Raw genomic sequence first — 27714 nt, 5'->3', positions numbered from 1 at the left:
AAAAAGTTGGCATATTAAGGAGAGCAAAATATTGCCCCAATGAATCTTTCACAATTAATACACATTGTCTTTAGGAAAAGTGAATCCAGACTTAGAATACAGTGGTAATGAAGTGCATATGGAGGGAATGTAGATGTCCAAAGCAAATTATAACTCCAGAATTGAAGGTTTCTAATGTCCCTCCTTTCCAAATGAAGACTTCTCTGCAGGACATCTCTTTATTAAGCAGGTATCTCTTTTGGGTTGATTTCCAGTCATCTTCTCCTTAAAATTAGTTCTGGGATTCTGGGACTGCCTTTCTATTTTGAGTGCCTTAAGTTGACTTTCTAGAATTGACCTCTAGATGGGACTTCTCCTGGTAAAGTCTCTTTACTACTAGGTGAAGTGACTGATGGGATGGAGGAGAGAAAATCTCCTCCTTCCTTCCAAGAACTAAAGTGCAGGGTTTTTCCCCTATTGCTGACTCCTATCTCAACCCTTAAGCTTCATATCATGATCAATTATCTTAATTCATTCAGTGACATTGTGACATTGCTCCTTTCACACACACACACACACACACACATACAGAGAGAGAGATAGAGAGAGAGAAAGAGAGAGAGAGAGAGAGAGAGAGAGAGAGAAGGTTCATATTTTGTGGAGGTTTATTAAGTAACCCCTAGATACTTAATAAATGCTTATTCTTCATTCTCTGGGATTATATCCTGTGACCATATCAATTAAGCTTGGAGAGGAGAAAGGGACAACTAAATCAGACATGGCAAAGAAGAAGAAAAGCAACACTTAATTTTCAGGAATTATATCTTAGTATGTATATTACATTACATTTCAATGGTCTCCACCTCTAAAAGTCTGAGGAGACAGACTTTTAGTTGGGGGAAGCTATTACCTTTCCAAACCCATCTTTCCTTTTGAAATTGCTTATCTTTTATGGATAGCAATAATATAAATGATGCCTGTGCTCCTGAGATCTTCAGTTTTTTGCCCAAGATTTCATCACCTTTAACAAATGTTCTTGCTGACAGTACTGTTTTTGCCCTCTTGAATCACCTAAAATGATTGGTAGTTACCTGGTTTGCTACATCTTTAAAGTTCTCTGTTATGTCTTGAATATCTGCCCCAAGAAGACAGCAGGCTCTTTGATGATGCTGATGTGATGCTGATGATGTTGTTAGATCAGTTTTTTGGTTCCTCAACAGGAAATCATTATTCTATTATTAGAATTATTAATTATTAATAATTATTAGCTATTGTTTCCTTTGACTTTCATTGGAGTATCTCTCGTGATACCTATGAATAAACAACAACTTTCCTTTGAGAATAATCAGTGAGAAAGTCAGCATGCAGTTCCCTTACCTCTGGGAAGAGTCTTAAATCCATTTCTTAGCTCCAGATATTCAGTGGTGTGTTTAGCTGTTTCTCCTCTTTGTAATATTCTTCCATCCTCTAACCCTTATGATGCACAGTCAAGATTTAACTCTGTCCCTTCAGCTCTTTCTTTGTTTCCCTTCTTCTATTTTTAAAGGAACTCATCATTCGCTCGTGGAGGCTTTCCTCAAACCTCATTTACCTACTTTTTAACTTCTTATTCCAGAAGCAAGACCAATCTGTAATTTGAATATAGGTAGCAACAATTCTGTTTGCGTGACTATGTGGATAAACCTCACAATTGGCCGTTAAGAGTACCAACAATCTTAGATTTCCTCAAGTGTCTCTCTTTTAAGTACAATCCTAATTATTTGAGTATTATCCCTTATCTTTCTTAGTCTGAGTTCAATTTAGGATTTACAGAGGAAGATATTTTTAGGACCAAGTATCTAGAATAATGCTGACTTTGAAAAGGAGTGATTTTGTGACATAATTAGTCTTTGTGATCAGGCCAGCCTTGTGTCTAGATGGAGCAGGTGGTTGTACTATTTGACTTACGGGGTGTCAGGCAAGACTTTGCTGTCATCCTGCCCTCCAAAACATATTTCTCTGACTGATGCCTAAAATTACAACCATTAGAGATCATCTTCTTTGAATTATGCATTAGTCTTTTTTGTTGTCTTCCTTTAAAAGAAAAATCCATTGGGATTAAGACCCTAATACTTGAATGGGTTTGTTGTTTAAAATTATTTTTCTTCTTGACAGGAGAGCTAGGGAAGCATGAAAACATTGGGACTGTGTGAGGGAGGGGAATTGGAAAGGGGCAAAGAGATCCACAGAAAGGAAGCCGATGGTGCCACATATAAATTTCACAATTTTCTCAATTTCTATATCTACCTGAAGCATTAGGAAATGTCAAGCTCTCAATAAAGGAATAAAAGAAAATCAGAAACCAAATAATTCCTTTGTTTTTGTTTTCACAATTCTATTGGAAACACAGTCCTTATACCATCCCCATTTTGGCAAGCCATGTGCAAGCTAAAGATTCTCATTTTGCTCAAAAACCTTGAGGTTTTTTCCTAATCTCTTAGAGAGTAGTTATTAACTTATTAACCCTCAAAATACAGTGTTGCTGGAATCTTTGAAAATATTGAATACTCTATATCAGCCTCATACTTTTATTCTTGATCCATATATCTTTGTGGTAATCTGAAGTCAGAACAGGGGTGGAAATTGTGCCTCATTTTAGAGTATTTATATATTCCTAAGCATCAGTGCCTCAGTGTGAGGCACCACATGAAGTTCCCATACCTCTATATAGACCAAAGGAGATATGTCTTATTTGCCTGAGGATATGGATACAAAGATATAGAGTGCAGACTTAATTGGGGAAGAATGTTATTAAAGAAGGATGAATTTCCTTTTATTACAATAGCAACTAATTTCTATAGTACTTCATCATTTTCATAGCACTTTCCTCAGAAGAAAACTCAGACTTTGAGAGATTAAGGTACTTTACCAGGCAATAATTGTCTTAATTGATCTTTGAACTCAGGACATTCCTGATAGCAAATCCAATGTTTTTCCTGTTTATAAAGCGTGCTCCAAAAGGATGTGTTTCTCACAAGTAAATTTTCTTGAGAATCAAAGCTTATCTTTAAGTACTGGAACACTTTATAAAGATAAATAATGTTGGTGATATTATAGCTAAAATGAATTGTATTTTCCCTTCTTATACAAAGTATGCCAAACTTGTAATCCTTTCCTTCCTTCCTTCCTTCCTTCCTTCCTTCCTTCCTTCCTTCCTTCCTTCCTTCCTTCCTTCCTTCCTTCCTTCCTTCCTTCCTTCCTTCCTTTCTTTCTTTCTTTCTTTCTTTCTTTCTTTCTTTCTGGCAATTGGCATTAAATGACTTGCCCAAGCTCACACAGATAGGAAGTGTTGGAATTCAGCTTGGAATTCAGGTCCTCTTGAGCTGGTACTCTATCCATTGCACCATCTAGCTGCCCCATACTTTTTCTTCATAAGAATAAATTTTTATTGAAGCTTTTGTTTATGTCACAAGAATTTCTCCTAGCATCTTTTTTCTTTCACTATCTCAGAACATCCTCTCATACAAAAATTAATATTTTAAGGGGAAAAAAAAGAAAAAGGGGGAAAGGGAAATCAGTAAAATTTATTAATACAACAAAAGTCTAAAAGAATATATAGTGTACTATATCCATTGCCCATTTGCTTCTACAAAGGAGTATAAGAGAAGGAGGTTTTCATATTTTTTCTCTAATGTTCTGTTTGTTCGTTGTAATTTAGCAACATTCACTTTTCATTGTTTTGTAGTTGTTCTTTCCATTTACATTATTATAGACATTGTGTACATTATTTTCCTGGTTATACTGATCTGCATCAGATCATCAGATCATATAATCTTTTCACATCTTATGAATTCATCATTTATTACAGCAGAGGATATTTCTTTATACATATACATCACAATTTGCTTCCTCAATCAATAGAGCTCTACTTTGTTTCCAATTTTTTGCTGTCACAAAATTTGCCCCTGTAGCTATTATGGCACATATGGGGCCTTTCTTCTTATCAGTGGTTTCCTTAAGGAATAAGTCTAGTACTACAATCTTCTTTTATTATTCAGCAATCATCATTATTGATGAACATCAATTATTTTGTTTTCTGCTGCCATGCAATGCTCTTTGGCAACTATTGGAGTATGTAGATCTATTTGTCAGTGAATTAAGTGGCCCGAAACAATTGTACTTTTATAGTTACTGGAATAGTTGCCTCTCAGCTGTCATTTAAGTATGTTTCATCTGTATCCCCATAACCTACATAGTATATCAAACCCCTTTCACTGTTTCTAATTTGGGGTTCTTTATCATCTTAAATGAGATTGAGAACCAAGAAAAACCAGACAATCAAATTTATTGAATCATAACCTTAATTTTATATAAAATATCAAGATGATAAGCTCTATCATGACGGTCAAAGAGTAGTTCAAAATCTCTTTGACAGATTAAAGCTTGGAAACAACTCTTTTTCTTTCTAGTCAGAGACTTTTGTTAGTTTTCTCATTTCTAGGTTTGAGGATACTATAATCAAGATGATTGTAACTGTCCAAAATCCGAGTAGGATGTCTATGCTTTTTTGATATAAGACAGGGAAGCTAGCTGGTGCAGTGGATAGAGTGCTGGATTTGGAGTTAAAATCTGACCTTAGATATTAACTATGTGACAATTAGCTATTAACTAAGTTATTCACTTAACTCTGCCTCAGTTTCCTTATCTGTAAAATGAGCTGGAGAAGAAAATAGAAAATAGAAAGCCACTCCACTATCTTTACCAAGAAAACTCCAAATGAGGTCACAAAGATTTGGACATAAATGAAATGACTGGACAACAATATGATGCTTTTGTGGCCCATACTCTGAAATGCTTTGTTATAGTAGTTTGAAAGGAAATTTTATTTTTGTTTTTTTTTTTTATTCTACATATAGTTGACATGGTTTGATCCACAAAATAACAGAATCCATAATCTAGGAAAGCAATTCTCAAAGGTCTTTCAGTACAGTAAAAAGAGCTGCCAATTCTATGAGGCCAAAGAAGAGATCAAAACAATTAAGTATTCACTATTCTGTCATAATATTATTCATGCCTTGAATTTTAGTAGTATATCTCTTTCTTTGAAATACTTTGCAGAGGCTCGTGATTCCATTTATACAAGAAATGTTGACATATTTAGAAGATTTGGGGCATTGCATCAAAAATCCAAACATTTTCATCTTAATGCTCCACCCTTTAATCATTTTCTATTATTTGCCATGCATCTGTAATTTTGCAAGCTCCTTGAGGACAGCAAGGTTATTTTTTTCTATCTTTTTTCTATTACACTATTATTATTAATAATAATAATAGATAGCACTTAAAGATTTGCAAAGCACTTTTTACATATGTTCACTCATTTGATCCTCATAACAATCTTGTAAGATAAATACTATTATTATATGCATACGGAAGAAGAAATAGGAGAAAAAGTTTTAAGTGACTTATCCAGGTACACAAAGCTGGGTTATTTCTGAGGCAATTTCTGGTCTTTTCGGTTGAAAAAAAGGGACTGAGAATATGGAAAATTGCCCAATGAATATTTGTATGTATGTAAAATTGTCTAAGAAACCAGACTTCATGGTTATGAGTAGGTTCTGAGTCTCATTTATATTTAGGAGGCTATACTTGCCTCTCCTTGTACACCTAGATTTGGATATTGATGGAGAGCTTTTCTCTGTACGCACTGAGAAGTATTATGGACCAAGAATTAGGTTCTTCCAGTCCTAGCTCTGCCACTATCAGCTGACAAAACAGCATTCATTAAATGCTTCCTGTGTTAGCAGTGAGAATATAAAGACAAAGCAAGTCTCTGACCTTAAAAAGCTTAAATTCTAACAAGGAAAAAATTATAGGGCACATACTAAATGAAAAATACAAAGTGGTTCTAGGCGAAGGGGCAATAGAAATCATGGGATGGGCTAAAGTGGGAGGAGCAACACAGACAATCAGGACAAGCTTCCTGCCTTTTTCACTTTCACCCCCTTAAAGTGATTACTAAAAATGATCAGAGATTCCAAAAGATGAAATTGGGGAAAGAAAGTATTTTAGGTAAAGGAGACGGTCAATACAAAAGCAAAGATAGGGTGATAGAAGATCCCTGTGTGAGGAACAGCAGGGAGGCCATGGTGACTAGGCCAGAGAGTTAGGAAAGAAGCAATGCATAAGATGACTGAAAAAGATGAAGGGGCCGATTCATTTCTCCTTGTCTCTGCTTCTTTATCTATAAAATAAGGAAAATAATGTCTGCCCTCCTCCCTTCACAGAATTGTAAGGCAAAATAGTTCAGGGGAAGGAGAAAACAGCCTCTACCACCACCATCAGGACATTTAGCCTGGGGGCCTGAAGGCCTGTGTTCTACACTTGGTTCTGTCACTAACATGGTTTGTGAAATGGGAAAGTTGATTAGTTTCTCTGGGCCTCAGTCTTCTCATATGTAAAATGAATGACTTGATGAGATGATCTCTAAGGTCCTTTTCAGCTCCATGAATATCTGAAGATCAAATGGGGATCATGGATGTGAAAATAATTTGGAGAGGATAAAGTGCTATTCAACTGGAAGGTGAATGGTGAGCACATAATAGGCTTGTAAATTGACCATAGCCCATTAAAGAGGATGGTTTGAAAAGCTGTACCCTTTTTTTCCCCTTTTTTTTGTGGGAAGAAATGGAAAGGGGCATTTTGTTTTGCGTTTTAAATCTATTTCTTGCTGCTCTTTGCTTGCATCTGTTAAATACTGGGATGTCTGGAGGGACATTTGCAAAGCCGCCCAATGTCAATTAAACTTGCCGAGCAGTCTATCTTTGCTAGAGTGCTTGTGACCTTTTCGGGCTGTCATTTCCTGGGCAAGGCACCAAGTGAGCCTCTGAGGAGGCTGGTGTGGAGGAGCAAGCCCTGAGCCGCAGGGGCAGCTCAAGCTGCAGGTTTCTGGGCCCTATGCCAACCTCCAGATAATTGCCAGCAGCGGGAGAGAGGTAGCTGAGCTTGGCCAAGCCTGTCTTTGACAGATAGATTGACCTCTTCCCACCACTGCTGCATCACAGGCAGAAAGGAACACAGAGTGAGAGTTAGGGGGGGAGGCAGAGGGGGAGGAAAAAAAGAAAGAGGTAGGGAGAGAGGGAGAGAAGAAGAGAGGGAGAAAGGGAGAGAGGGAGAAAGAGAGAGGGGGGGAAAGAGAGAGGGGGAAAGAGAGAGGGGGGAAAGAGAGAGAGGGAAAGAGAGAGAGAGAGAAGGGGGTAAAGAGAAGGGGGTAAAGAGAGAGAGGGAGAGAGAGAGAGAGAAAAGAGAGGGGGGAAGAGAGAGAGAGAGAGAGAAAGAGAAAGAGAGAGAGAGAGAGAGAGAAGAGAGAGAGAGAGAGAGAGAGAGAGAGAGAAAGAAAGAGAGAGAGAGAGAGAATTTTAGCAAAAGAGCTGTACCAGATTCTAATAAGGGATATTTAGAGGTTATGCTAAGTGGGGAAGACAGCTCTGCTTCCAACCTCATATATGTGCACCAGGGAAAAGAAAGGAAAAGCACTGAATTAAACTGATTTCACAGCCACCCCACCCCCATATCTGGATTTAGCATTCAGGTCTATGGTGCCAAAAGGGTGTACCAAAAGCAGCCAAGCTCTAGGCAGATTATGTCAGAGTCTGCAGCACAGTGCAGGCAGTCGCCCAAAGGAGGATTGGGGGAAGGGTTAAAAAGGAACCAGGAGAATAGGGAAGCAAAGTGGGGAGGGGGTTGGAAAGCCCAGGAAAAGCTGGACTTGATGGGGAGATGAAAACCTTTTCTCTAACCCGGGGCTGTTTTGAGGATAGGGAGAAGGTCTCCAAGACTGTGATCCAGAGCACAATCTACCTTCCTCTCTCCTCTGGCCAGGTCTATAAAAAACTATCATGGCTTCCAGCCTGCTGTCCTGGGGCCTGCTGGCATGAGGGAATGGGGCGGCTGGATGCCATAGCTGGGCAGGCAACTCTTGGGTGTTAAAGGAGGGGTGAAGAGGAAAGAGGATTTCTTAATGCCCTTGCCAACATCCATGGGCTGGTAGCTGGAGGATTTAATGTGTGAGGGGCAGCCAGACGCAGAAGGCTTTTAAAGGAGACTCATAGAGGAGACTGAGTTTGATGGGTAGAGAAAAGAGATGACTACTAGGGCTGGCATGAGATTAAAGACATTAGAACGTGTTTTTCAGGGCCCTCCACAATCACCATTCAAACTTTAACTGACATCATTTTTCTCTCTAACCCTATCTACTTTAGTAGGACAGGTCCCTTCTCCCTCCCACAAATTCACCATGCCCATTGTAGTCTTTCTTCACTCATTTTTCTCCCTCTTCCCTCTCCAGAATCAGATTCTACCCCATTCAAATTCTGTCTTTTTTAAGAGGGACACTCCGTGCCTAATTGAATTTCCCTTGTTCGAAATTCTCTGAGGAATAGTTTCTCCCAGGTCCTTTCCCCCTCTCTCTGGCAGTCATTTGGAGATTTTGCACAATCTCATCGGGGAAAGAAGACATACACAAACAGAACAATTAAACTGTATAACAAGATCTCTGAGAAGCACCTGGCCTTCGCTAGCACTACATCATGCCACCTGGAGTCTCCAGGCGGAGCCAACACCAAGAAGTCAGTTGTGGGAAGGAGAGCCCTGATCCTTTTTGTGCATCAACTGACTCATCAGCCTCTCCAGCTCAGCAGCCGTTCTGTCAGCTTTTGGTTCAGTCCCCTCAGTGATGGCTGGAAGCCAGCTCCAGAGCTCCCAAGGTGTCTTATAGAAACAAGAAGGGCATCTCAGCCATTTTAACAACTGAAATACAAAACAGTACATGAAGGGGAACAAAACAGATGGTACAAACTGTGATTGAGGGCTATAGGACTGAAGTGGTCTGAGGAGACCTGAAAGATGGCACTTCAGCTGGACCTGGAAGAACTCGGAAAGGAAGAGATTGAAGTGCCAGAGATTTTGAAGGAAAACACTAAATATATGGCACTCTTTAGCTTGAGGAAGAATGTCTAACAGCGCTGGGGGCTGAGGGGGTCAAGTGATGGAGTCAGGTTAGAAGGGACTTGTGGAAACACTTCTTTTCCCAGAACAAAAGGTCCTCAGAGGCCCGAGTAATGGATCCTCTTAGGAAGTCTAACATCAACACTCCTTACTTCATGATCTTTCAGAATCTTGAGGACAGGGATTGTATCTTTTCTAAACTTAGTGATATCTTTTCCATAAATGCAAAATGCCTTGCACATAATTCATTATTTAAGTATTTAACATTTAGTCTAAGAGTTCAGGGCCTGACAGGGACTCTTAATTCTTTATAAAAAGATCTTAATTCTCTCAGGTCATGAAGGGATACCTATAGAATCCTTTAATATAGTCTAACCATCCACTACTTGGGGCAAATGTGAATAATAATTTTAAAAAACCATTCTTTTTCTATCTCCCTCCTCCTTCCCTCCCTCCCTGCCTCCATCTCCCCTCCTCCCTTCCTCTCTCCTTCCCTCTCTCTTCTTCCCTTCCTTCCTTCCCTCTCTCTCCTTCCCTTCTTTCCTTCCTCCCTCCTTTCCTTCCTTCTCTCCCTCCCTCCTATCCTCTCTCCTTCCCTGCCTCTCCCTTATCCCATTCTCATTCTCTCTCTCTCTCTCTCTCTCTCTCTCTCTCTCTCTCTCTCTCTCTCTCTCTCTCTCTCTCTCTCTCTCTCTCTCATTCTCTCCTGTTTTTTTCGCTCTCAGAATAAAAGTAAACTATAGCTATTCCAATGAAGGAAGCTAGAATGTTCCGTGGATAAAGTGGATGGCCTGGAGTCAAGAACATTCATCTTCCTGAGTTCCAGTTTAGCTTCACACATTTACTAGCTATGTGACCCTAGACAAGTCACTTAATCATGTTTACCTCCATTTTCTCATCTGTAAAATGAATTGGAGAAAGAAATGGCAAACTACTTTTGTATCTTTGCCAAGAAAATCCAAAATGGAGCCAAGGAGAGTCACCCAGGATTGAACAACAACAACAAATTCCTGTGAATCTTTTTTGTAAAATAGCTAGTTAATTCAGAGTTTGAAATACAATATAGCAAAGACTTATTGAGTGAGAATTATTTACTAACCACATTGTGACAAAGGGATAAATAACATGTGGACAGGAGACAGTCCCTGCTCTTAAGTAGGGCATTAAAATACTAATGCACTGTGAACACAAAATATCATATAAGTGCATTAGAAAATGATAACATGAGGTTTGAGGTTGACAATTGTTACTAACTAGAATGATTAGGGAAGGCTTCCTGGAAGAGGTGTTATGTGAATTAGACTTTGAAGAATGAGAGGAGGTCATCAAATGAATTCGGGAAGAATGAGAGGGGTACTACTGCAGGCTTGGAGAAGAGCAAATGTCCTAATCTTTAAAAGAGAGAAGAGAATAGTTAGGAAATTACAGGTTAGTGAGCTTGACTTCAATTCTTGGTTCCAGTAGAACATCCTGTTAAAAAGGTAGTTGATATAAATGGATGCAGCAATTGAAAAATAAATAAATGAATTAATAATTTTCAAAATATCTTAATAATGTCTTAATTACAAACAGATAATGTCAACTACCAGGGGTTGTTGACTTATTAGAGGGAAAGGTTCTTGGCCTAAAAGAAGAGAGGATGTTGCCCATACGATTGCCTTTAGTTTAGCAAAGAATTCAACAACATCTATTAGGATTTTTTTTGTGGAAAAGATGATAAAGTTCTATCTTAGGTGATAGTAAAATTAAGTTGATTTGGAACTTACTGAATGGTTAGACCCAAAAATTGGCCATCAAGGAATCAATGTTGACAACATAAGCCTCCACTAGAGTGGTCCAAGCACCTGTACATGGTTCTGTGCTGTTTAACATTTTTCTCATTGATTTCAATAAAGTTATAGACAATATGCTTAGCAAAAGATGCATTTATAGATTTAATACATATCTTAGAAATAACTTAGAGAAAGGATGTGTAGGATTCAAAATGATCTTAACATTGTAGAAGTTTGTCAAATCTAATAAAGTGAAAGGTAATAGAGATAAATGTAAAATCTTTTCGTTGGTTTCAAAAAATCAGCATCAGAAATAAAAAGTAGGAGAGACATGGATAGATAGCAGTTTCTTTGAAAAAGGATTTAGTAAACTATAATATCAATTTGTATGTCCTTTTTGTGTGTTTATTTATGTGCATGCTCTCTCCCCCTTCAGAATGTAAGCTCCTTGAGGGTAGGGACTGTTTTTGCTCTTAATTTGTTTCTTCATCATTTACATAGTATCTGGCACATAATGAGCTTAATAAATACTTAGTGATCAATTGGGGATTGCTTTCTTCAAATATTTGAAAGGCTGCCCTGTGGAAAAGGAATCAGGCTTGTTCATCTTCACTTTAAAAGTCAAAACTTCTGTAAGATCAATGAATGAAAAGGTTATTTTGATCCCATAAGAAAAGAATTCCTAATAATTCTACTGCTATTCAGAAATTAAATAGGCTATCTCAGGAGCTTAGAGATTCCCCCTTACTAAAAATTAGGAAAAACAAAGATGAAATGGTGACTTATGAGGGATATTAAATTCAAAAACAACTTCTACAGCCATTTTACAGGAATGTTGGAACCCAATCCTGGAAGCATAAGTTTGGACTGGATTCTGGAAGACTCTGAATTCCCACGATTAAGAGTTTAGATTTAATACTTCAGGCAATGAGGAAACTATGAAAGGTTTCTGCACCAAAGAATAACTATGATAGTCATATACACCTTAATATAAATGAATGAGTTGAACCACTTATAATTTCTCCTAGGGAAATTTGTAGTTTTAGTAGTATCCATAATGACACAATGAAATGTCTCATTCTAGGCAAAGGGATTTCTAGTATCAAGACTGATGTGATTGGAGAGGGGCGACTACAAAGATCTTTGTTTATAACATGTTTTCCTTAAATATGAGGGTTACTCAGATGCCTCAGTAAGAAGCTTCAGACAAACTGGGTTTCTAAGACGTGGAAAGAATGAAAGGAAGAATAGAAGGTCCTTTAAAACCAACTTTATGATCAGTTCCACTGATCTTGTGATGGAGAGAGCCATCTGCACTCAGAGGATTGTGGGGACTGAGTATAGATCACAACATAGAATTTCACTTTTTTGTTGTTATTTGCTTGCATTTTGTTTTCTTTCTTTAGTCTTTTTGATTTGATTTTTCTTGTGCAGCCTGATAATTAAGGAAATATGTATAGAAGAATTGTACATGTTTAAAATATATTGGATTACTTGTCATCTAGGGGAAGGGATAAAGGGAAGGGAGGGAGAAAAAAAATTTTGGAACACAAGGTTTTTATAAGGGTGAATGTTGAAAACTATCTCTGCATATGTTTTTAAAAATTAAAAAAAAAAAACTTCACCTAGTTTACTAACTTGCTGAAGATTAACAGGTCTCAAGAAAAATATCCTTAAGTCAATTCATTCAATTCATTTCAGTAAGTATTTGTTAAGTACTTACAATGTGTCAGGCACTATACTTGTTTTCTATACACAAAAAGAAAAAAAAACAAAAAAACAAACAAACAGGTCTTGCCTTCAAGAAGTTTATACTAGAACTCATTTCTATATATATAGATAAGTAAATATATATCGCTGTTGTTGTTCATTGTGTCCAACTCTATATGACTGCATGGAACCTTACTGTTTGGGGTTTTATTGGCAAAGATACTGTAGTCACGTGCCATTTCTTCTCCAGTGTTTTCCCATTTTATAGATAAGGAACTGAGGTATGTGGGAGTTAAATGATTTGCCTGATGTCACACAATTAGACACACTGCATTTGAACTCAGATCATCCTGGTTCTTTGCCCTTTAGACAAAATAGATGCAAAATCATTTTAGTTGTACTAACAATTAGAGAAATGTGAGAAACTATTTGTGGGGACGGGCACTTAATCTAGGCTGTGGGTACCAATCTGTCTCCATTTCTCTAAATGAATCCCACTGGCCATCTGAGGAAAATCCATGATGAAATAGCTCTGATGGAGTCATTTTAATGATACTATACCTACATTCCTGCACCACCATCCATGATTGTTGAAGGCTCTACCAATGTTTTTCAATCGGTGACTTTTCAAACTTAAAAGGCTTCAAATATATAGAAGTAGATAGTGTATCTGTCTTAAGAGAACTATCCTGCTAAGTACCAAATACTTAGTGCTTGGTTTGCTTATGTAGCATTTATATGTCACAGGACCAACTACTGAGATTCAAAGGGGGTTGCAATCAGTATGAGTTGAATGAATGTCTAAAGTCATCTTTACATTATTGAAATATCTCTATTGGGAAATAGGAGTGACTTGAGCAGGGAGGTGAATCAATCACAATAACAAACCTAGATACAGAAGCAATTGTGCTCACTGAGTTCAGCAAACACTTTTACTTATGTGTTATGCAGGAAGAGATCACCTGTCCTAAATGATGCCAGGTGCCTTAGCTGACCCTTGAGCATGAGGACATGGCTCTCTCTTTCCTGTTTCCCCCTAGCAGAATCCTGAGAACTTAGGGGCTATCTTGCAGGAAGCAGGGCCTTCCATCTGAGGCACTTCATTAGCTGGGAAGTACAACCTCTCAGGAAGTCCCAAGGAGAGGAACAAGAATGACTTTTAAAGGATATTGGCAGGAGACATTACAGCAGAATAATGCTGCTCTGGGGGTGGTATGGTTGAGTGGAAATTCAAGCAAAGGGAACCAGAAGAAAACCAAATGGTGTCATCCATCATTCAGGAAGGACAGGGAATGCTTACCAGGGAAACCAATGATAGGAGAAGGAGAGAAGGAAGAAGGAAAGAGAGAGAGAGAGAGAAGGAGGGAGAGAGGGAGGAAGGAAGGTAAGGAGGAGAAAAGGGGAAAGGAGAGAGAGACAGAGACACACACAGAGAGAGACAGAGAGAAAAAAGAAGGGAGGGAGGGAAAGAAGAAAGGGAGGAAGGAGGGAGAGACAAAAAGACAGAGAAGGAGAGAGAGACAGGGAGAGAAAGAAAGAGACAGAGAGAAAGACAGAAACAGAGAGAGAGAGAGACAGAGAGACAAAGACACAGAAAAAAGAGGGAGGGAGGGAGAGAGACAGAGAAAGAAAGAGAGAAAAAGAGAAGGAGAGAGAGACAGAGAGACATGGATAAAGAGAAAGACAGAGACAGAGAAAGAGAAAGGGGGAGAGAGAGACAGAGAGACAGAGACAGAGAGAGGAAGAGAGAGACAGAGACAGAGAAGATGGAGAGAGAGATTGAGAAAGACAGGGAGAGAGAGTCAGAGAGAAAAAGAGGAGAAAGACAGAGAAACAGAGAAAGAGAAAGTGGGGAGAGAAAGGAAGGGAGAGAGGAGGGAGGGAAGGAAGGAGGGAGGGAGAAAGTTGGAGAGAGAAAGAAAAGAGAAAAAGAACAAACCATTGGTTGAAGCAAAATTTTAGAATAAAGGTCTCTGGAGAAGGAAATTCTAGAAGTTTGGTCATGTGAATATTTGGGGATAGTAGAAAGAGTTAGGACCAAGAGCCAAGAATGGCCTAGATCTTCCACAGATTTGCTATATGATCTTGAGCAAGTCCTTTAACACATCTCAGGCTCAATTCCCACCAACAAAATGGAAATAATCAGCCCTTATCTTTTCATGGGAGTAGCTACAAGTGGGAATGAAAGTGCTTTGAAAAAAGTATGAAGGCATAGGAACAGCAAAGGATTATTATAATTAATTAGGCTGACTGCATAATGAGAAAATAGATCATTTCTTTCACTTTGCAAGTAGGAAGCAATGAAATTAGTTCCCTTAAGGTTGATACCTAAGGCTTAGGATTCAATTCACAGAAGACAGGACTATGGTGTTCAGCACCCTGCTGAGAGCCTAGGAAGGAGACCCTGGAGTTTATTTCTTATTAATTAATCAGCAAGTGTTTATTGCTCAGCTGGAATCAGGAAATGTTTAAGGTATGTTTAGGGGACAATGGTTAGTAGATAAGTAGAGGTTCATGTTGAGAAGTAGAAGAAAGTAAGGTAGACATTTTGGGAAGAAAAAGCTCTGACTTGAACACTAAGAAAAAATGGGTTGTAGTCCTAGCTTTGTCAAGGACCACATGATTTTCATATATGTGTGGATATGTGCACGTACATACATCATGCATGTATATATGTGTGTGTTCATATTTTATTTATATATTCACACAAACTATTAGCATATGTATATCTGTATATACACATATAAGCATATTCATGTATTTATATATAGTACATTAATTCACAATTCATATGTATATTTATTTTTACACATACCCTGAAAATAATGTACTCATACTTCATGTATATTTATGTATATTATATAATCATATATCTGTGAGAATATATATGTGTGGGTATATTATATATATATATGTATATATATATATAAATATACACATATATATACATACACACATATATGCTCTCTGAGATCAACTGCTGAAACTCAAGGAGGTTGCAATTTGTATCAATAGAATGAGTGCCCAAATTCATCCTTAAATATTGAAATATCTTGAGCAATGGGGATGGTCCAAAGATAGAGAAAGATGAATCAATTACAATAACCAATCTAATATGTATGTGTGTGTTTCTATGTACACATATACTATATATGATATATGCAAGGGATATATATGCTAATACATATAGAATAGTGCTATATATGCGCATAATATAAAATTACTATAATATTTATACATACACAGAATAGGTACACACACATATCCATGCAAATACACACATACATTATCACTTTGCTCTCTGGACTAAATTTTTTCAAAACAAAGATATTGATTTAGATGGCTTGTGATATCCCTTTCAACTCAAAAATGTCATGAATTTTTAATAGTAGCTTTTTATTTTAAAAATATATACAAAAATAGTTTTCAACATTCACTCTTGCAAAACCTAGTGTTCCAGTTTTTTCTCCTCTCTTCTACGCATCTCCTCTCTTAGACTACAAGTAATTCAATATATGTTAAACATGTAATGCCATGATTTCTAGGGTCAAGATTTTGGAAGATATTAAATGGAGAGACTTCCAAGTTTGGGACTTTACTTGGTAGACCATGGGCTATCACTGAAGATTTTAGATCAGAGAAGTTTCAAGATCAGAGTATTATGCTTTAGGATTATTCCTCTGAGAGAGATGAGTAGTGTGCAAAAAAGAGTTGGGTGGGAAGAGATTGCATATGAAATATTAGAGATCAGCATCATAAGTATTTGATCATTGGGTCAGTTTCATTGTGTATCTGTGTTCTGAGAAGCATAAGCATTCAAAGTATCTTTGAGTGGCTGAGATAGATTGGTATCAGATTTCCAAGGAAGCTATGGGAACTTATTGAGTACAGAAGTATCCTGTTCCATAAGTGTGCAAAAGAAGATTCTTTTGAGAGCTAAGTGGAAGAGGATAGAAGTGGGAGAGGATATAAATGGCTATTAGGTGGAAAAAATTTGGTAGGAGAAATACAATGGTGAAGAAGATCCTATCTCTTCTCTCAAGAACTTTTTTTTGTCTCTTATTGTGGAAAGATCAGTTTGGTTGGTTAAGAATCTGAGACTCACAGCCCTCTCCCCTTCCCCCCCCCCCCACCACCGCCAAACTCCATTTCCTGGAAGAAGAATTCATTATTTCACAAAAATTTCTGGGAAAATTAGAAAGCAATATGTCGGAAATTTAACATAAACCTACTTCTCACACTCCATACCAAAATAAGATCAAAATGGATATATGATTTGGGAATAAAGGGTGCTATCATAAATAAATTAGGACAACAAGGGATAATTTATCTATCAGATCTTTGGAGAAGGGAGGAAATTATAACCAAGAAGAACTAGAGTATATTATGAAAGATAAAATGGACAACTTTAATTACATTAAATTAAAAAGATTTTGCACAAAAAAATCAGCAGAAATAATATTAAAAGGAAAGTACAAAGTTGGGAAAAAAATTTATAGCCAGTGTTTCTGATAAAGGTCTCATTTCTAAAATATATAAAGAATTGTGTCAAATTCATAAGAATACAAGTCATTCTCCAATTAATAATGGTCAAAGGATATGAAAAGGCAATTTTCAGATGATAAAATTAAAGCCATCTATAGTCATATAAAAATGTTCTAAGTCACTATTGATTAGAGAAATGCACATTAAAACAACTCCACCTCATACCTTTCAGCTTGGCTAAAATGACAGGAAAAGATAATGATAAATGTTGGAGGGGATGTGGGAAGACTGGGACACTGATGCATTATTGGTAGAGTTGTGAAATGATCCAACCATTCTGGAAAACCATTTGGATCTATGCCCAAAAGACTATAAAACTGTACTACCCTTTGACCCAGCAGGGCTATTACTGGGTCTGTATCCCAAGGAAATCTTAAAGGAGAAAAAAGAATTCATATGTGCAAAAACAAAAAAGCAGTTGTTTTTTTTTGTGACGCTAAAGAATTGGAAAATGAGTATATTCCCATTACTTGGGGAATGGCTGAACAAGAAAGGCTGAAGATAATGGAATATTATTGTTCTATAAAAAAAATAATGAACAATCTGATTATAGAAAGACCTGGAAAGATTTACATGAAGTGATTCTGAGCAAAACAAGCAGAACCAACATCTAGTACAATTATGAAAGGCTTAGTTCTTCTCACTAGTTAAGTGATCCAAGGCAATCTAAATAGATTTTGGATGGAAAATGCCATCTGCATTCAGAAAAAAAGAACTATGAAGATTGAATGTAAATCAGTACATACTATGTTCACTTCTTTTTTCTGTGTTTTTTTTTCTCTCCCATGGTTTTTCCCTTTTCTTCTGATTTTTCTTTCATGATTCATAAAACAATGTGTATCAAAATTAATTAATTAATTAAAAAGTAATCTGAGAGCATAGGTAGGTATGAATGGCTTGTAACATGTATCATTGGAGAGAACTTCCAAATATATATATCTTCATCACATATTTACATATTTAGGAGGAGATAAAGTTAATTTAAAGGAATAAAATGCTTCTTACAGAACTTGCACATAGTAAAGAAATTATACTAGAGTAGGCTGGCTTTCCTGCCACTCCTTCAATTAAAATTACAATATAGTCCATAGGCAAGGAGAGTTTATGGATAATGCACATTTTGCTGGCTATTTCTTATAGCTCTTTGGCAATAATGTCCCACTGATTGGTCTATGTAGCCATTTATAGGGGTGACTTTGGGCCTCTTTCTCTGGTCATAATGCTGATATATGTGTGTCATATAAAGCTGGCTTAGATAATGGATCCTATTTTATTTCTTAATTAAGAATCTGAAAGTACTGCAAATTGCTGCAATTAACATGGATTTTCTCCCCCATTTATTTACTTATTTAGATGGCTGAAATTGCACCCTTTGCTTAAAGCAACCTTAGGGGTCCAAAGTCTGTTAAGAATGGTAATGGGCCACGGAAGTATATAAGGTTTTCCAAAACTGTGGATTAAAATTTGGAAAAAGTGATGGTATCTACACAGCCAAATTCTTTCCAGAAAACACATGGCTAAATTCAAACAACTAGATGTGTTTGTTTACTTATTTTTAAATGGCCAGCCAATTGATTTGAATAGCATTTGTATTGCATAATGTAAATGATTGTTTCAAAATAAATAATTACTTCAGTCAATTAAACTAGTGTTTAAAAAATAATACGTGATAAAAACTGACTTTTTAAAAAGAGTATTAACTTAAAAAGCTCTTTGCATACATAATCCATTCTCAAAACCACTGTGTAGAATGGGTACTGAGAGTATTTTTATCCCCATTGTATGGATAAGGATAATAACTGAGTTTCAGAAATGAAATGTGACTTAATCATAATCACACATCTGGTATGTAAAGTTGAGATTTCCTGTCTTCGTGATTCCAGATCTACCACTCTGCATTAAATCATTCCATATTTCCATAGGTAATGGTTACACTGGCTAAATGGGAGCACTCACCAATTAAAGAGTAAAAATTGATTGTGTTTAATTCAACTGATTACTTTCATTATGGTCTTTGAGTGAAATTTCCTCTGGTTGATTTCGAATTCAAATGAGGGGCTAAAACTAATTTTATATCCTATTGTTTTAATTTAAATGCTTTGCCTCTACAGACACAATCTATGATTTGATAGCAGAAAATAGAAAGAAAAATATATTTGTGAAGTGTGAACTCACACATCATCCTTTGGACCTATGGGCTCTGACTTTCTCTGTCTTTATAGGGTAGTCTCCTGGAACTTGGCTTGAACTGGACTACACAGAAATTTATGGCAAGACCTCTTCCAGAAACCAGAAAACCACGTGTAACAAAGCACTAATTGTGAGTAGGCTCTTGCCAAGACCACTTCTCTCATTGCCTTGTGTTTGCCACCCCAGAAATAACAATTTGTATTAAAGATTCTCTTTAAAAATTAATGAAAGAGATCTCTGAAGATTTGGGATTTTATTCAACTTAGGAACAAGAGATGAAACAAATCATGGGAGATTCTTCATTCAGAGAAGAAGCACCTAAACTTCAGAGACATGGTGTTTCTTCAATGCCATTTACTTTCTTCTCTAACTAGCAGTTACGTGTGTCTGGTTTTCCTGAGTGATTCTAAGGGAATGAGTTCTATTTATTTGTGAATGACAGATGAGCAGCTGACGTGTTACACACAAATGTGAAATTCAAAGAGGGGAGGATGTGGGAAAGATAAAAGATGAAGCTGTTAATAAAATCCACACTTTATTAGTTTTGCTGTCTCATTCTGCCAGGCAGGCCCAGAGATGGGACTTCGGCCTTCCAGCCAGAATGGTGTCTTCTATAATGTAAATGTTACCTTAAGGTCACTTGCTGATGAAAACTATTGCTCTGCCAAAAGCAGATTCTGAATCTTTTGACAGATGAACCAGTTGCTTTTTACCCCTACGGCTCAAAGGAAGCCATTCATGATAGACAAACTAGTGGGAAAGGAAGGCCAGCTTTCCATGACTGAAAAGGAATCAGACCAAATCTGACCTGAAGTGCTATTGGTTCCATTCATGAGTCTGTCAGGAGAAATTGTGTAGCTTAAAGGTTATTGCTGAGAGAACTAGCATTTTTACCAGAACTTCTAGGAAGTGAGATGCTTTGGGGTAATCTGTCACTCAAAGGAAAGTTGTCTAACATTTTCTGGCTCTTTTAAATGATCCCTGCGGCTTACTTCTTGTGTGGTCTTATGGGAATAATAGGGGTAATCTAGGGCTTCAGGGGACATAGACTTTGTGTTTGGAAATTAGACCTGAGAAGTGGAGCCATATTGGATTAGCAACTCAGGATGGTGTCTCTTGGGGGAGATGTCATTGGCTACCTGCCTAGTGCTGGACAGTCTTAAGCCTCATATACAAAGTTAAAGGCTGCGACCTGTAAGAGAAGTTAAGAGATTGGTTATTTCAGTATAAACAAATACTCTATCATTATCACCAAATTCAAGGTCCTCCTGTATTTCCACAAACAACGCCCCACCACATATCTACTTCTTTCCCTCTTGATACTGTGTGATTCCTGCAATGATCATTTTGACTGAATTTTTTTTGGGTGGACAATTTTGTTTGAGTATGTCTTAGGTGGGGAGGGATAAGGTGCAGCAACAATGGTTCAGCTTTGGTGTTTAGGGAAATTTTAACCTTCAGGAATTTGGTATTTGGAAATAGGTGGCTCTGGGATAAGTAGTTAAATGGCTCAATGGATAGAGCTTTGGGTTTGGAACCAAGAATGACACTGACTAGCTATATGACTTTGACCAAGTCACTTACCCTGTTTGCCTCAGTTTCCTCATCTGTAAAATGAGCTGGAGAAGGAAATTGCAAACCACTCCAGTCTCTTTGCCAAGAAAACCCCACAAAGAGTCAATATAATTGAAATCCCAGTAGCAAGCCCTGGGATGGGTTGGTTGAAAGCCATTTAGTGGACAACTGCCCACAGCTAAATAACAAGAAACAAGCTTCATGTGACAGAAAATTGATTCTGCCAGAGTGAAAGAGACTCTGGAGCACATGGGAAGTATCTCCAAGCTTCTGCTTCCTGACAGGGGACATTTAAAGCTCACCCCCAATTTCAAGAGGGATAATCACTGATAAGTAAAAATGTTACCTGAGATGACAAGCCATATTCATTCATTGAATATTTGCTTTAAATGCAAAATCACACACCTCAATATTGTAATAGTCCCTGAAATCATCTAGTCCAATCTCCACAAAATTATGGATCTATTAGTTTCCCTTGTGTGGCAGTTATACAGCTTCCAAATGAATACTTCAAGTGAAAGAAAACTTTTCCTTAAGTAATAAGTTTGATGTATTGGACTGCTTGCCATCTAAAAAAAATAATATTTAAAGATCTAGACAAGCTTAATCTAACCCAAAGCCAGCTGAAGCTTACCCAAGCCCAGAGAGTATAGAAGAATATTTTGCTTCTTAGAAAATGGTACTTCTTCTGGTTGAAGCTTAGGACCACTTTTCCCTCTCAATATCCCTTACCAGGTAGTAACATTCCCTAAACAAACAAACAAAAATCTTGAATTGTGATAGGCACACAGACTGATGCTTGCCAGGAATCTGGAAGTAGTCTTGTGCTAACTTATAATTAATACATATATTCTGTATACTTTTGGGATTATGCAAATAAAGTTGCATTGAAAAATCAAAAAAGAAAAAAAAAAGGCTGTCCATTAAAGTTTTGAAAACTCTAAATGTTAGGTTGTTTTTGTTTTTGTTTTTTTCTCAAATTGGCCTTCTTTTAACTTTCTCCAGTGGTTCCTAGTTCTGTCTTCCAGGACCAAACAGAACAAATTGGATCTCTCTTTTCCCTCCCTCCTGTCTTGGATATTTTCTCAGTAATGTTGGTGCTTTTTAAAGTATTTTAATTACAGCTACAGTTAGTGTGTTTACTGCCCAAGGGTACATGGGCAAAGGATGTTTTTTTAAAAAATGAACTCAACAATCTTAAAAAAAAAAAAAAGGTAACACTAATAATAAAAGATGAATTCCCTCAGGCCTGTATTAAAGACATCTGGACCTGGTCAGTAAGATTGAATTTGGTCTTCAGCTCTGAGCTCTGTCCTTTTGGCTTTTAATAAACTACTTACAGCATTAGAGAAAATAGCACCTTCAGGTCCACTAGCAAAGAGAAAAGTTATAAGGGCTATCAGTCATCAGGTTTCAGGCCATAAATTGATAACCAGCTGGGATCTAAGAGGAAGCTGTCCCCATGACATGAGGTGTTATAGCAATAGGCAATTTAGAAAAAAAAAAAAAGAAAAAACGGAAAATATAGAAACAGAGATTATTTTACAATTGGCCCACCCAAGTGCATTGTGGGCCATTTCAGTCCCCCTGCAGCATCTCAAAAAGGCTCAGCTCACCATATGAAGCCAGGGAGTGGAGCAGGAAATGAGGGCTGAAGGCTGTATTTCACATAGAATATTTAGGTTACTTCATTCAGTTAGAATTGTAGAGGAAATTGTAGAAGAAAAAGACTTGAGAAAGTAGGCCCAGAGAAATTGGATTATTCATATAATTATATATATTTCATATAAGAATTACATTGACTCCAGAAAAAGGGAAGAAGGAATTTAGAACTCTCAGCTTCTTTCAGGAGGGGGAATGGTAGAGAGCATTCATTATGAGAACAAGAGAAATGAGTAGAGGACATGGCAGCCATCATACCCCAGCACTGCTTGTGATTCCATGAATTAGAATTAGCAGGGACTATAATATCAATTTATAGATGAAGAAAACTGAGGTCCAGAGTGATTCGATCAGCAGCTATTAAGTAGCAGAGATGACAGAGCCAGGGCTTTTGAATTAAGAGGTCTTTCTACTTTGTTCCGTGTCCCTGTAAACTCTTTGGACTTATATATTCATATGAGTAGATCCCAGGAGATAGAATCAAACTCAAACCCAGAAGATTTCAACTATTTGATTGTCAGAATCAAGGTTCTGATGTTAGTGAAGTACTCAGTCTTGGTTATGACTTGAAATCAGGAAGACAAGTTCAAATCTTGTTTCAGATACTTAATAGTTGTGTTCCCCTGGCAAACTACTTAATTTCTTTCAACCTCAGTTTTCTTATTTATAAAACAGGAATAATAATAGTAAATGCCTTGTAGAGTTTTTGTATAGATAAAATAAAACACTGCAAAAATTTTAAAACATTATATAAATGCTGCTGCCATTGTTGCTGCTATTACTACTAAGCATACAAACATGCATACATACATATATATGTATTCTTTTATTATTATTCCTCATCAAATATAAAAGAAATAAATTAAAAGTAAGAATCGAAATATTGAGATCAAGACCAAGGATAAGTTATTCTAAGAAGAAGCAAATGGGGATGTGGCTCTCAAGACTAGCCTGAATTCTGGAGATCAGTGCATAAGAGTACTAGTAGGACACATGGATCATTTTTCAATCCCCAGCTCCCAGTTATCTATCCAATCGAGGATGGGCCAGCCAATCAGCAGAGGTCCAGGAAGTTGTTGACCATAAACAGATGAGTAGGATGTAGGTATAGGAACCTCATCATGAAGGGAAAGAAGCAGAAAGATTCTCCACTGGGATAGTTAGGGATACCAGTTGGAAGGAGTCACTGAAGAACTAGCAGACAAATCAGCAATGTCATCTTGCTGGAAAGAACAGCAAGAACTCAGTTACCTGAATATGGAAATATGTTTTAAATGATTGTAGATGTATTTTCTATATCAGATTGCTTGCTGTCTTGAGAAGGGAGGCAAAGGAGCAAGGAAACAAAGAAAATCTGGAACTCAAAATCTTACAGAAATGAATGGTGAAAACTATCTTTACATGTAGTTGGAAAAATAAAATACTATCTGAGGAAAAAAGGAACTTAATTATCTAGGGATAATCAGGATCAGAGTAGGACCAATCACAAAGATGATAGGGCTCAGCTGATAATAATGAGTGTGTCCTAAAAAGATTCTTCTATCTCAACCCCCACAGTCCCAGCACTGGGATTGGACTAGCAGGTAGGGATGATGTTGAATCAGCTAGCAGCCTGGGGGTTGAGGGGCAAGCAGGTCATTTACAATGATTTCAACTAGCTCTTTAGCTAAAGCCCTAATTCACTCACATTATCCTTATGTTCCAGGTGTGACAGAATGTGACCATGTTTATATAGATATATAGGGCCAAGTTTCTGCAGTCTTGATGGTTAAGTTTTAATTCAATCACTCCTCTTATCTCCAACTTGAATTCAGTTCTCCACTAATTTCAACTCAATACGGGATGTCTTGTGTTTTCACCAAGCTGTGATCTACCTGCCCAATTGTCCTTTAACCATAAAAAGACCTGTTCTGAGAAAAGGAATTTAGAAACTCATTTATGCTGAAGAATGAATGATTATGACAATTTAGAGTAGGATTTCTTAACAGGAGTTATTGAACTTTTTTAATAATATATATATATGTATGTATATGTATTTGACTAGCTGCTCTTTGATATAATTTATTTCCTTTATAATTTCATATATTTTGTTTTATCCTCTTAAAAATACTGGGAGACATCATTGAATTCACCAAACTGGCAAAGGAATCCATGACACACACAAAACAGATTAAGAATCTCTTGTTTAGAGTATTCCTACTTCAAAAAAGATTTTTATTTAACAAAAGATCACAAAATTCTATGATCCCAGAATTGAAAAATGACCTTATCTTATTTAGATGAAGTCTTTGCCTAGCGTACGAATGTTTTCTATCACATTTCAAGAATGGATTGCTCATTTTCTGCTTATACAATTCTATTGACTTATCTTCCTAACTTCTTGGTTTAAGTATATATTTCTATACCCCAAAACTATTAAACTAGGAATACTCTTTGACCCAATAATACTTAGTTTGTGCTCCCCCCCCAAAAAAAAAAAACAAAGAGAAAAAAGACCCACATGTACAGAAATATTTATAGTAGCTCTTTTTGTAGCATTAAAGAATTAGAAACTGAGGGGATGCCCATTGATTGGGAAATGACATATGTTATGGCATATGAAAAGTTATAAAATATAAATGTGTTGAAATACTATTGCATAATAAAAAAATGAAAAGGATAGTTTCAGAAAAAAAGCTGAGAAGTCCTCTATAAACTGATGCAAAGTGAAGTGAGCAGAACCAAGAGAATAATCAATACAATGTCAATATTGTAAAGATAGTGCTACTGACTCTGATCTACACAATGATTTACACAAAACCAAAATTTTAAAAGTTTCATGATGAAACATACCATCTCCAGATAGCTGATAGACTCAAAATATAGTTGAAACATTACTTTCTTTTCTTTTCTTTATTCTTTCCTTTTTTCATCAATTTGGAAATTTATTTGGCACAATGATACATATTTGCAATGGGTTTTGTTTTTCTTGACTTCGGGTAAAGAGAGGAGAGAGAAACTTTGGAACTAAAAGAAAAAAATTTAAGTAGATGAATGAATGAATTCATGACCTAGACATAAAAACTAATGTAATTTACACAAAATTGACCAATTCTTTAGTGCATTTGCAACTTTAGAAAGTCCAAATAAGCTATAGAGCCCATAGAATTGTTCTTTATTCCTAATAGAATGTATTATCTTTGTATTTCTTGTGGATCTCAGCTTCAACTTTACAGTCCTATGCAACTGATCAATTAATATGATAGTCCATCAATAAACACATATTATAACCCTACTCCCTGCTTCTCTATATTCTCTATACTATGGCAAGTTATAAAGACAAAACTAAAATGGACACTGACTTCCAGGAGTCTACATAAATTCTAAAAGAATATACCCGTAATCCTGCCTCAGTGTGATGAAAAGGACTCTGCTTTTGTAATCAAAAGACCTAGCTTTATACCAAACTTTCATATTACTAATTTGCTATGTGATTCTAGGCCCAGTAATTGTTCTCTCTGTGCTTCAGTTCCCTACTCAATAAAATAAGGGAATTGATTTGGAGGATCTCAAAGAGCTCTGAAAACTGAAGGTATGTGACTTCTGCAGAACATGCCTCTATTTTTTTTTTCATTTTATTTTCATTAATTTTAAGTTCAAGAAATAAATTTACGGTTTCTGATGCTGAAGATCTGGTGTGAGATGTGAGAAAAATGGATTTTGGAGAAGTCTTTGGGGATTGGACCCCTGGGGAATCCTAACATCACACCACCTATTGATTGCTTATTTTACCTACATGAAAAATCCAGTTGCGCTTCTGTTCCCCTTTATGGTTTGAAAAGTACTTTATGTATGCTGTCATTCAGTCTCTTTGTAAACTTATTTGTGTTTTTCTTGGCTAAAATAATGGAGTAGTTCTCCATTTGCTTCTCCAGATCACTTTACAGATGAAGAAATTGAGATAAATGGTGAAGTGACTTGTCCAGGGTTATACAACTAATAGGTATCTGGGACCACATTTAAATTCTCAAAGGTAAATATTCCTGACTCCAGGCTCAGTGCTCTATCCACTGCCTCCAAGTTGCCCCACTGCCCCAGCTGAACTTTATTTTAATTATATTATTTACTTCTTTCAACAACACTGTAAGATAGATGCTATTGTGATTCCTATTTTATTGATGAAAAAGTGAGGATTGGCTTTTCTGGGATTAATATAGCTAGTGCATGTCTGAGACCACTCAAGCCTTCCTTACTCCAGGTCAAATGCTTTACTATAATAAGTAGGTATCTGGGACTCTTCTATCCAGGTCTCTAGTTAGACTTTGAGCTTCAATTTCAATTATGTATTGAAATCTCTGAGAATAACAAATCTTCATACTCCCTGGGAGTTTATATGAAAAATTCCTCATATTTATGAAATCATAGGTGTGTAATTTCCCTGAACTCATTCAGCTCAGCAATGGATCTTTAACTTAAGGTGCAAGAGAATTTTCTAAGGTATGAAGACATTGAATGAATTACCCATGGCCACACAGCTGGTATATATGGCAGACTCATAACCTATACCTAATTCTCCCTTTCTCTAACACTGACACATGATATACTCTGCCATGTTGCCCCAGAAATTATGTGGAGGGAGGTGAGGGGCAGGAGGAGGCGGAAGAGAAAGAGGGGAAGGAAGGAGGGAGGGAAGGAGGGAAGGAAGGAAGGAGAGAAGAAGGAAAGGAAGGAGGGAGGGAAGAAGGGAAGGAAGGAGGGAGGGAAGGAATTGTATGCAGTCCACAAATCTTTCCAGTTAACACTAAGAGCCAGTGGAGCAATTCTATGCTCCTCTTTTTTCCTTCCCCCTAAAAAATATATGTCAATCTGCATCCTTTCTGTCAGGAAATGGATAGCATATTTTCTAAAGTTCTTCTTTATATAATATTACTCCTAACTAAATCCTCCCCCTGAAATCATGTCATCTAATGAACTTACTATACTTACTATACTACATGCCTTGAGTAAAACCCTTTCTCCATCCTTAAAAAGAAAAAAATGAATTAAATAATAATTCTCACTACTGGGCCTAGATCCCAAAAGAATTCAAAGACCCATATATACAAAATGTTTATATGAAGTTTTATAGTAACAAAGAACTGGAAACTAATGGAGTACCTATTATTTAGGCAATGATCAAACAAATTATGGTGTGTGAATGTAATAGAATATCTAAATGTAATAGAATTCTGTAAAGAAATAATGAAAGCAACTGTTTCAGAAAAACCTGGGAAGATTTGTGTGAATTATTACAGAAAGGAGTGAATGAAAACAGGAC

At 36.8% G+C, this 27714-nt stretch overlaps 1 long non-coding RNA gene across 1 annotated transcript in view; it reads left to right on the top strand.

Moving 5' to 3' along the window:
* Positions 1–27714, top strand: part of LOC127543545 (uncharacterized) — a 592679-nt gene that overhangs the window by 365086 nt on the left and 199879 nt on the right. Inside the window, exon 2 of the long non-coding RNA XR_007949253.1 lies at positions 19214–19311. This is a non-coding gene — a long non-coding RNA (uncharacterized LOC127543545). The remainder of the gene's footprint in view (positions 1–19213; positions 19312–27714) is intronic.

The sequence above is a fragment of the Antechinus flavipes genome, chromosome 1, assembly GCF_016432865.1.
Source record: "Antechinus flavipes isolate AdamAnt ecotype Samford, QLD, Australia chromosome 1, AdamAnt_v2, whole genome shotgun sequence".
Taxonomy (NCBI): Eukaryota; Metazoa; Chordata; class Mammalia; order Dasyuromorphia; family Dasyuridae; genus Antechinus; species Antechinus flavipes.
The sequence above is the reverse complement of the archived record's forward strand: the minus strand, read 5'-3'. Positions and strand labels throughout refer to the sequence as shown.